Here is a 9,661-nt window from a genome sequence, read left to right as displayed (position 1 = left end):
ATCCGAGGAGTCTGCCTGCCTCCTCCCACTCAGCTGCCCTACAGGGATGCAGATGCTGAATGAAGCAAGCCAGAGCCAAGCAACTGTAACAGCCTTGCAGACAGGCCCCGCCCCCTTCGCTCCCTCACTTTTCTCCATTGCCCAAAGAAATGCAAAGCAACAAGTAAGAATGTGTCCATGAAAGAACCCCGTCTCTTTCAAATGGTTAATTGTCCTTCATTCCTGTATGTTTTCTGCTACTGGATTGGATGGGGATAACTAGCCTGAGGAAAGGGCTTGGGCACAAGAAAGACTGGCATCTACATGCCCACAGAGCCCTGCACTGCTGATCAAAGTCAAATCTCCCTAAGACCGTTTCTAAGGTAGAAATAAAAACACAGTGACCCACGGGAGTGGGTCACTTGCATATCATCTGGTTTGGCTCTATGGTAGCTCACTCAGCTGTTTATTAAACAGACATGTACTGACAGAATAAAACTGATGATTGCAGCATAGTGCTCAAGTTCCTACTTTGATTTACCTTCTTTGATTTATCTGGGGCTCACATCTTCCCTACCTTCCCACACTTCCCCTTCCTCCAATCTGTCAGGGTTGGAGCTAGGAGTAGGTCAGCAATGGAACAATAAATCTACTGAGGCCAGTGAAGTTAACTCTTTGTTGAAGGAAACAAACCACAGCTCAGGCCTAGTAGTCTCAGCAACTCTTTCCAGGAGGTCAAGGATGGTGGGAGTTGTGGTCCAGCAACATCTGGAGTGTGCCAGGTTTGCTATCACCCCTCACCCTTCTCTTCTTTTTCCAGCAGTTTGGTCCCTGATCTGCTACATGAGCTGTGTGTGTGTGTTTTTGCTTTACAGTTGTCCCTGAAAAAGAGTCTGATGACTGAAAAGTTTTAGGCCTTTGAGGTCTCTTCTTCAGCAGTTCTTCCAGTGTACTTCTGCTGTGCTGTGCTGTGATACACTGCAACAAAACAAAACAAAACACTCAGAAAGAAGATAAGCAGATGAAACCAATTTTACTCTGCTGTAATGAAAAAATTGCTTAAACTCATTTGGAAGCAACAGAGTAGGGAGAAACAAACAGCTGGACATATTTGTACAAGAGAATATATGAAGGGGTGTCAGTTATTCTTTTGAACGGAGCAATGTTAAAGGGTTCAATGTTTTGAATTTTTTCCTTCTTGCAGAGCAATGGAAATGCAGTAGGGCTGTATTCCCACTGAATTCAAGGGGAATGCAGCTAATCTAATGCTATAGTTTTGTTTCCATGTAAGTTAACGTGAACATGTTGAGGCTAGAATCGAGAGGCTGGTGTCCAACTAAGTCCTACTTACAGTAGAGCAATTGAACTTCAGTCTATTATTTCAGCAGGTCTACTCTAAGTATAATTTGGCTGCGTACCAACCACAGAACATTGTGTTCTACACATTTATCTGAGAGTGAGTCCCACTGAACCCAGTGCTGCATACTTTTGTGTAGACATGTATAGGATTGGCTTGAAAGGAATGTGCTATTGTCAAATGTTCCATGGGTAACTGTATCCAAGTCATATTCATTTGGTTTCTCTTTTCAGTCCATAATATGCAAATAATAACTGCATTTTACAAAGCTGTTAACCAGACACATTGGTGATTCAAGCCCACCTGGATACAGCTGTGGGCAGGATTCCTGCATTGCAGGGAGTTAGTCTAGATGACTCCATCCAATACCCCCAATTAACCTTTTGAGATACAGTCGTACCTTGGTTTCCGAACAGCTTGATTCTCGAACGTTTTGGCTCCTGAACACTGCAAACCCGAAAGTTAGTGTTCTGGTTTGCGAACTATTTTTGGAAGCCGAGCGTCTGACGGGGCTTCCGCGTTTCAGTTTTGAAAGTTGAACAGACTTCCGGAACGGATTCCGTTCAACTTCCAAGGTACGACTGTACATGGCTGGAATGAATTTGTGTGGAAATATGCCCTCTGTTTGAGACATGAAATATGATTCAATATTAGAAGACAGGATGCCAGAACCTGACCCTTTATAATTGTCAAGCAACCACATACACACAAACAAACTCACTCCCCCACCCTTTTAAACTCCTAGCCTATTTTTTGTTTTGTTTGTATTTGCCACTGAAACAGTTGCCAGATCAGTCTTGTGCAAGATCCAGAATTCTGGAACTGAGGATACTGGGCTGTTTGGAGAGGCTAGCAGTTTTCCGAGTAAAAGTCAGCAACATGTTTTTCACATGCTTTGTTATCCCCCCTAAGGATGTTACTCAGAAATGAATCTTACCTATTTTAATGGGATTCACTTCCCATTGGTGATTTGCATCACAATGCTGCAATTCTAAATGTGCTTTTAACGCATCAACTCAGTTCAACTTAATAATAATCATTCCTGAGTAAACATGCAGAGGACTGCACTGACAGGGAATGTGGCTGAACTTGTAACATGTGAGTTTAAGGTGGCCAAGTTAGAAAGAAAAAAGAAATAACAGGTCTCCTCTACATAATTGTGCAGGACACCGTGTACCTGCTGAATCCCCTCTTCTACACAGCTATTAAGGTGCAAGAGCCATTTCCTTGTTTTTTACCCTGGCCATCCTACATACACATGAGCTTAGAGGGCAGTGTTGCTGTATTCAGCCTGATCTTACAAATTCATGTATATTCTTCATAGCATGGTGAATGACAGGAATAAAAAATGGCCTCTTGCACCTTTCATTGCTTAGCTCTGCACTAGAACTTAAGCAGAGCCTCAGATCAAAATGGATCACATTATCTGCCAGCTTGAACCCTAAAAGCAAACAGAAAGCTTTTGCAATTGGTTCTTGTCCAACTGTTTTATTGACATATTTATCTATGAGATATGCTAGTATGAAGCAATGGTCTATTGTTGTTCTGCCCTGTCTGAAACCGGCTTCCTCCTCTGCCAGAACTGCCTCAGTTTCCATCCAGTCAATTAGTTTAGTGTGGAGGTGTTTGGCGTACAATTTGCTGGGAATAGGGAGAGGACTAATGGGTCTGTAGCTCGCTGGATCTGCCATAGGACCCTTTTTGTAGATTGGAATGATTACTGCCTCTGTCCAGCAACCAGCGATTTTGCCTGTTGAATCGATGTATGTAAATATTGATGCCATTATAGGGGCCCACCAACTAATATTGATCTTCATGAGCTCTGCTGGAATGTGGTCAATGCCCGGGGCTTTGTTGTTTTTCAGTTGGGCAATTAATTCCCCAACCTCCTCTACGGAAACAGGAGGCCAATATGGTAAATTCTCGGAGTGAGCACTTAGATCATTGTGCTGGGCTTCGTCATCATAGAACAGGGTTTGAAAATGTTTCGTCCACTCCTGGGGTTCTATAGTACAAGTGGGACCAGTCCACTCCTGGCCCAGGAGGCCCGTGATGATACACCAGAAGGAGGTTGTGTCTTTCTCATTCGAGGCCTTCACTAAATTACACCAGGCCGATCTCTCAGCTTTTTGTTTTTTTACCTTTAATAGCTGTTTATAGTTTCGTCTTAAGTAGATGTAAGCCGTAAAGAGTGAGGGTGCTCTGGTGTTTCTGTAATTCCAATATATTGATCTCAGACATTTCCTTGCTTGTCTGCATTCCAGATCAAACCATCTCTCTTGATCCTTTGCCCGCTTTGCAGCAGAGTTAAGTGTCTCAGTTGTTAGGAAGGTCTTTAATCTTGCTAATAACTCGTTGAACGAATCCATGGCCTTTTCTCCGATGTTAGCTGATACAATGGTTGAGTAGATGGTTTTCACGTCTTGCGAGTGGAGGAGATGAGTTAGCTCTATATTGAGCGTAGGAGTCCATTTAATTCTTCTAGGGGCCGGTAATCCCAGATTAACAGTGGGGGTGTAGTAAAGGTTAGCCGTGGGTTTGTTAAACGATGGACCGCCGAGCTCTAAAATTAGTGGGAGGTGGTCACTTTCAGTGTTATGTCCCACTTGAAACTTCGACACGGAGTTGTAGGTGAATTTTGATATCAGTATATAGTCTATCACGCTTCCTCCTGCCTTTGAAAAATGGGTATACTCCCCTGGGCGATCCTTTTCCTTACTTCCGTTTAATATCATCAGCTCCCTTCTTTTTGCGACCTGGGCTAGGCATAGCCCCGAGAAATTACATTTACTATCTTTGGAGAGTCTTGAAACACCTGCCTCAGTTGCACTTTCAAGGTCCTGAATCTGGTTATATTGGCTGTAAAGATTGTTATCATCAGTTCCCATACGTGCGTTAAAATCCTCCCCGATTATAATCGTGTAGAAGGGTGGGAGGATTCAATGGACTCTAGGAATGTCTCTAACTCTGCCCAGTTAGCTTTAACTATAGATTTTTTTTGACAGGGGGCAGATAGACATTGACCAATACTAGTGCATCTCTCTTAAATTTAAGTAGGACAGCCGTGGCAAGGAATTGCAATTTGGGAGGGCTTTTAATGAATGTTTGAGCTCTTTGGAGATAAAACTGACTAAACCTCCACTAGGCCTGCTTCCCCTTAGCGATGGAGTAGCATATAGGGAGTGGCAAGTGTAGCCATTAAGCAGAGTGGGGTCACTATGCCAGGTGTCCTGCAGGAGGAGGATGCTGAAGCGCTTGAAGAATGTTGCAAGTTGTTGATTGTTTTTCTTAGCGCGCCACCCTGCAATATTCCAGGACAACAACTTTAAGTCTCTGTCCCTCCATGATGTGAATTTATTGACTCCACGGTGTCCAGTAACCCCTTTACATCTAAAAAAAACACTCCCATTAAGTTTGTCAATAGGCATCTGCTGCATAGGGGGATGATTGTCCTTAACTCTTGGAGACTTAAAGGGAGGGTTTGAACTTGGGGGAGTAGCTGTTTCATTTGGGGAGAGTTTTTGATAACTGAGCCAAGTACTTGGGGATGTCACAGTCTGGTTTAATTCTGCCTTACCATACACCAGCGGGGGGCTGCAATTGGTATTCCGAATCTACACATTTAAAGGAGCCTCCTGCCGTCCTCTTACCCACTAGGCACTTGGGAGATATAGGCCGTGTGTGTGGGCCTTCCGTGGTCTCAACATGGGCCTTCTTTTTGACCAGTCTGCTTCTCAGAGTGTCCAGTCTGTCCAGGATTTCCTTTTGGGCTGGCATCTGCAGTGACCAAAACCGATTTATTAGAGCAAGTTCTTCTACGGAGAAAGAATCCTCTCTGTCATTCGGATGAAGTTGTGTCTCAGGAGGAGCTATGTCTTCCTGCTGGTACACTAGTCTCTGGTTTTGTTGCATGTGCACTCTGACATTTTGTTCCTCTGTTCCTGATCTCGTTTCCCCCTTGGCCACCAGTAGGGAGGTTAGCGGGGCTCTATTTTCAAAGATTCTTAATAAATCTATTCCTTTCTTGAAAATAGATTTCTTGTTCTAAAGATGAAATTGACCAGGTTTTGATCTGTGAAAGTAATTAGTGCACGAACTGAATGTCCATCTTGATATAGATAGTCTATACTGACTATGTCGGTTGCTTTAACCGCCCCAGGTAAAATGCTGTTTATAATAGCCAGCAAATGCGTCACGTGGTCTGTCCCTGTGCGTGGGCCCAATGGTTTTGGATAGTTCATGAGTACAATCTTTTCCTGGCTTAAAACCAGGATCCATTTTTTCTTTGAGCAGGGGGCTTGGGATTCCAGCAAGTTCCTGTCTATGTTGGAAATCCCTGACATACGTCTGTTTACAATCACTACAGGGGCCCTAGGTGGGTTCAAGACAGAAGCATCCCAATGTGGTTTCAATGTGGTTTGGTTGCTTTCGTCAGTCTGGGCGAACACAAGGAAGAACAGCTGTGGAGTGGTTTATTTCTTGAATGTACTTGGGGAATTATTTTCACATATGGTGATGGGCTTGGTCTTTGGCGAGTCTTCCTTGTCGGTCTCTTTGGTGCCTTGGACTTTGATTTTTTTTTTGTGGTTATAAGATGTGATGGTAATAAATTGAAGAGTTTCTGCCACTGTTTTTTACTGACATGTTGGGTTCTTCTAGACGGCCTAAAGTTCTTGATGTTTTTGGTTTTCTTCGTCTTGGGTTCCAGTTTTCTTTTACGTGGATTCTTTTTACATGGTATGTGGATTCTAGCATCTAAGTCCGGAGTCTGGTCTGTGACCCTTTTTGCCAGTTTGAAATTCTCCACAAGCGTCAGGAGTAGGCCATTTGTTACTGCTAGAAAGTTTTTTTACATTATGGAGGTCTGTGCGTATCTGATCTATCTGGGCATGTAGCTGATCATCCCTCTCTTCCATGCTGTTGGCATTCGCTGTAGGCTGGGGGTCTTGCTGGTTTTTCCTGAGATTCTGAGATAATTTTTGAAGATTGAGGTCATTGGAGTTAGGGGAATTACTTGTCAAGACGTTCTCAGCTAGGACCAGTTCCTGCGCCCAGCTCATGGAATAATCTGGGCTTGCATGATCCGTTTGTAACTCTTTGCGTTGTATGGACCAATCCAGCACAGTAGGGGTGACTTCTTTTAGGGTGCTCTCGCACTGTGGATTCTTATTCCCTTCTTTGTGGGGGAAATAATTGGTGATTTTACTTTGTTTCCTTCGAGGCTCCCACTCCCCCTAAGGTGATATTGGCACAATTCCCAGGTCCATATATTTCTTTCTTGTAAAGACCATCTTGAGTGTGGAAAAAGGTAATTGGGAGCATTTTTCTAGAGTCTCTTGGTCCCAAGGGTTTTAACTTCACTTGACTCAATCACGGGCAGACGAGACGGATTATGTTTGTCTTCCAATTTCCCACCGTCAAAAGGTGTGGAGGCTTATTTTACTAGCAAGGTTTCATGCTTGTCCCTTAGCTTGGTAGGCCTCCAAGGTTATTGCTCCCAACTTCCCGTCTCTAGTTCTCAGCTTTAAGGTTTCTAACGCTTCTGTCCTGTGGTGCCTTCCCCCGAGCAGAAAATACCAAGACTGTCTCCAATACCCTCATCGACCTCAGAGATGTTGTAAATGACTAATAAATCAGGAGGGTTTACTGCAGCAAGGTAATAGGGCTTGTGCCAGAGAATAAAATAAAGCAGGACTTGCCTTCAGTTTCAACTGCTCCTTCTTTCTCCTTCTTTCTCAGCGTTCTTCCAAAAGGAGTAGGCTATCTTCTGATAAGCGGCTTTGTAGCTTTGTAGATTTAATAGCTAGTTGTAAGTCGCCAAACCAGAATCAAGTTAAAGATAGTAAGGTTTCTAGACCTTGGAGACTGATAGAAAGTTAATGAGTATTGATAAAAACTAATAAAACCATATTACTGACACGGAGCTTGGAACAGAGCTGCCGCTGACGACGCCATCTTGCTTCTACCAAATTAGCTCTGCTGACTTTCTGCATGAAGCAAGAGGGAACTTGCTCAGCACTAGCTCTAATAGCTCATAAGGAGTGTTGGGTGCATATTCCTGTAAAACCTTTTCCTCATCTATTTTGAGCTCTCTAGCCTCCTTTCATGAATTAAGCAGGCAATAACTAGTCCTCAACGAACTATAGATAACTTTATAGGTTTACCTACACACTAGCAACATGTGTCAATGCTGTCTTTAGTGTTCAAATAGTGTTCTTCAGGAGAAACCGCATGATAAATTGCTTTGAAAACTGCTAGAGCCCGATATGAAATTAGGTCACCCTGTTCCCTGAGGCTCAGATCCTGAGAAGCATAATTGGAGCCTGGGAATACCAGTGTTCCAGGGTGGATCAATCTATCAGTCAAACCAAGAGCATATCCTGGTTGATGTGTTTGGAATATGGCAGCTATTGGGTCAGGGAGCAGAGTCTGGTGGCTCAGGATAGAGCCTTATGAACATGGGGACAGAGATATAGCAAAAAAATCTCCAAACCAAACAGAAACTATTCTGTCCTCAGTTTAGGTCCCCAATTAAGCTATTCCTTCTTCCTCTAGAAGTAAGATGAAAGAGGCTAAAGCCCTGAAATTTGAGGTTACATCCTCAGACCTGTCAACCCTACGTACAACTGCTGGATGAACCAGATAATCTAGATTTATTTCAGTCTGGGTTCAGCACAGAAACTGCTTTAGCTGCTCTGATAACGACGACAACAACAACAACAACAACAACAACAACAACAACAACAACAACAACAACAATTTATTATTATTTGTACCCTGCCCATCTGGCTGGGTTTCCCCAGCCACTCTGGGCAGCTTCCAACAGATATTAGGATACATTAAAATATCACAGATTCAAAACTTCCCTGAACAGGGCTGCCTTCAGATGTCTTCTGAATGTCAGGTAGTTGTTTATCTCTTTGACATGAGGTGGGAGGGCATTCTACCAGCCGGGTGCTACTGGAAAGAATTTTCTATTTTGTTTCGACTATGGCAGACCAACACAGCTACCGAGAAGGCCCTCTGCCTGGTTCCCTGTAGCTTTGCTTCTCGCAGTGAGGGAACTGCCAGAAGGCCCTCGGTGCTGGACCTCAGTATCCGGGCTGAACGATGGGGGTGGAGATGCTCCTTCAGGTATACAGGACCGAAGCCGTTTAAGGCTTTAAAGGTCAGCACCAACACTTTGAATCGTGCTCGGAAACGTACTGGGAGCCAATGCAGATCTCTCAGGACCAGTGTTATGTGGTCCCGGCGGCCACTCCCAGTCACCAGTCTAGCTGCCGCATTCTGGATTAATTGCAGTTTCCGGGTCACCTTCAAAGGTAACCCCACGTAGAGCGCATTGCAGTAGTCCAAGCGGGAGATAACTAGAGCATGCACCACTCTGGCGAGACAGTCTGCGGGCAGGTAGGGTCTCAGCCTGCATACCAGATGGAGCTGGTAGACAGCTGCCCTGGACACAGAATTAACCTGCACCTCCATGGACAGCTGTGAGTCCAAAATGACTCCCAGGCTGTACACCTGGTCCTTCAGGGGCACGGTTATCCCATTCAGGACCAGGGAGTCCCCCACACCCGCCCATCCCCAGTCCCCCCAAAACAGTACTTCTGTCATGTCAGGATTCAACCTCAATCTGTTAGCCACCATCCATCCTCCAACTGCCTCCAGGCACTCACACAAGACATTCACCGCCTTCACTGGTTCTGATGGATGACTTATACCAGTAGAGAAAGAGGGGGCATGTGGCCCTGAAAATTCTCCTTGGTCTCTCATCAGCTTTCATTCCTTCTTGATAAATTGGCTGGTTTGGGAACTGGAAATACTGTCTTCAGTGGTTCTATTCCTGCTTTATTGTCCAGTTTCAGAAAGTGGTAATGTGTTTGATCTCTTGCTATGAAGTTCCATGGGATTCTATTTTTGTCTGCCATGCTTTTCAATATTTACATGAAGCCATTGGAAGAGGTCAGAAATCTTAGTGACGTGTCATCAATATACAGATGATATCCAGTTCCATGTCTCCTTTGCAATGGAACCACTAATAGGCTAGCTGAGGGCCAATAAACTGAAACTCAATCCAGACAAAAAGAAGGCTACGTTGGCAGATTATTCGTTCATTCAGATTATTCATTTGACCAGGAAGGTAGGTTGAACCCATTATGAATGGGATTACAGAGACATTGCCCCAAAAGATTAATGCCTCTGACATTGAAGGCAGTTACAGATGGGTAGCTGTGTTGGTCTGCCATAGTCGAAACAAAATAGAAAATTCTTTCCAGTAGCACCTTAGAGACCAAATGAGTTTGTTCTTGGTATGAGCTTTCGTGT

The sequence above is a fragment of the Lacerta agilis genome, chromosome 6, assembly GCF_009819535.1.
Source record: "Lacerta agilis isolate rLacAgi1 chromosome 6, rLacAgi1.pri, whole genome shotgun sequence".
Lineage (NCBI taxonomy): Eukaryota > Metazoa > Chordata > Lepidosauria > Squamata > Lacertidae > Lacerta > Lacerta agilis.
This window is presented reverse-complemented; position numbering follows the sequence as displayed.